Genomic DNA, 2,344 nt, shown 5'->3' with positions numbered 1-2,344 from the left:
TGCATCATGTCATAGAATAAAGTTACCATAGCTCTTTGGTAGGTTGCCCCAGCATTCATTAGACCAAAAGGAATTACCTTGTAACACAATGTTCCCTAAGGGGTGATGAACACTACTAGAAATTTCGCCTATAGTGACCGATTTAGAGACCGAATATTTTCAGTCACACTAGCGACCGAAATAGAGACCGTAATTTTGATTTTATGAACTAAATATTTTTTTGTCACTAAATCGGTCGCTAATGAAATTTAGAGACTGAAATAGCGACTGAATTTTAGCGACTACAATTTCAGTCGCTAATTATCACTAATAGAAAATTTGCCTTTTACACTAGCGACCCAAATAGAGACTGAAAATTTAAACCTTGAAATTAAATATCAATCCGTCACTAAATTGATCACTAACAAAAAGTAGAGACTGAAATAGCAACTAAATTTTAGCGACCAAAATTTCAGTCACTAACTATTTTTTAATTACATAATTTAATTTAATTTATTAATAAAAAAACGAAAAATGTGAAATAATTTTTGCATAATTATTTTTTTTTTAGAAAATGTGAAATATTTAATAACTAATTAAAAAAGAAATAATTAAAAAAAGAAGAAAAAAAACAAAATTATATATTCATATATTTGAATATTTGTGCACCGTACAACCCCTATTTCCTCAAGTAAACACTAAAACCCCTATTTCCTCAAATAAACACTAAAACCCCTATTTTCTACAATCGTACTTTCTCAACACCACAACTCAACCACTCCCAGCCTAATTGAACAGGGCAATCGTTCTTTCTACAAAAAAATCAGTTCTTTTTTTCTTTCTCAACCCACCACAAATCCTAAAACCATCATTCGTTGTTAATCCCCTCTCATTCCAACATCCGCAACTACGACGTGAAGTCAACCGGGTCTCTTAAACCGTTAAACTACAACTGTGGCGTGAACCAAAAGGTAAGGAATTTATATTCTAATTTTATGATTATGCTTCATTATTTGTGTTTTTTTTTCTTCTGTGATGTAATCATTTTGAATTTATTAAACTAAAGTGAGTAAAAATATTCTGCATATAACAACAAAATATTCTGCATATTACTATTTCTCTTTGTCTACTTTCCATATGACAACAAAATTAGAATGGTGCCTCTGCATTTGCCACTTAAGAAATAAATCCCTCTACTGTTTCTCTTTGTCTACTTTTCGTTATTATTTTTGTATATAATTCATTTAAAGGGGGAAAACTGTCTAATTCAATCATATTTAAATTGCAAATGAACCTATATTAATATAATTATATTAGTTGAACTATAATTTGAGAAATTCATACATTTTCTAAAGTGATCTACAATTATTAACATATAATGATCATTACATGATATTACAGTCTTAGAAATATTTATTAAAATTTAATATAATATACATTCTTAGTATAAAAATATTATATATATATATATATATATTGTCGCATTACGTAATGAGTGCAATTGTTCAATTTTAAATGTATTAAATGAAATGGTAATTTCTAATTTTTTGATTATTTTTTATTCTATATAGGCATTCTTGTAATTTTGGAATAGCAAAGAGGCTGAGCAATTTTCGTGTACAAGATATAAGGTTGAGTATTCAATTTTTGGAAAGGTAATTTTTTGATTATGCTTCATTCTATAACAAATAATTTTGTAATTCTAGAACATGTTAAATTGCATATTATTTATGAAAATGCTAGTGTCTACATGTGCTTAGGAAGTATGATGGTTAATTACTCAAATAGTTTATTTTATTTATTTTCTTGGTAGATGTTTAATTCTAAAAATTGTTAATTATAATGTATAGCATTTGCTTAATGATATTACAGAAAATGGATATCTGCCAATGTCGTAGTTGGATGTATAATAGGCTAAATCCTAGTCGAAAGGGGTATACTGATGCATTTTTAAACGGGTTAAACGAATTTGTGTCATTTGCAATCCAACAACCAGACATATCAAATAGAGAAATTAGATGTCCTTGTTCTGTTTGTAAAAACATTGATTTCTTAGATTTTGAAGTGGTTAAGGTTCATATTTTACGAAAAGGGTTTAAACCTGACTACTGGTATTGGACATCTCATGGAGAAAGTGATCCAGAGTTGCATGTAGAAATTAAAAGGAAACAATCTGCACAAGAGCGACATAACATTTATTTTAATAGATTTGAAAACATGGTTTATGATGCTACTGGACCACAATATCAAATGCATTGTGATGAAGAATTAGAGGAGTCCCCAAATATAGATGATCAAAAGTTCTATGATTTACTAAATGCAGCTCAGAAGCCATTGTGGCCGGGATGCAAAGATCATACTGAAT

This window comes from Cicer arietinum, chromosome 8, assembly GCF_000331145.2.
Source record: "Cicer arietinum cultivar CDC Frontier isolate Library 1 chromosome 8, Cicar.CDCFrontier_v2.0, whole genome shotgun sequence".
Lineage (NCBI taxonomy): Eukaryota > Viridiplantae > Streptophyta > Magnoliopsida > Fabales > Fabaceae > Cicer > Cicer arietinum.
This window is presented reverse-complemented; position numbering follows the sequence as displayed.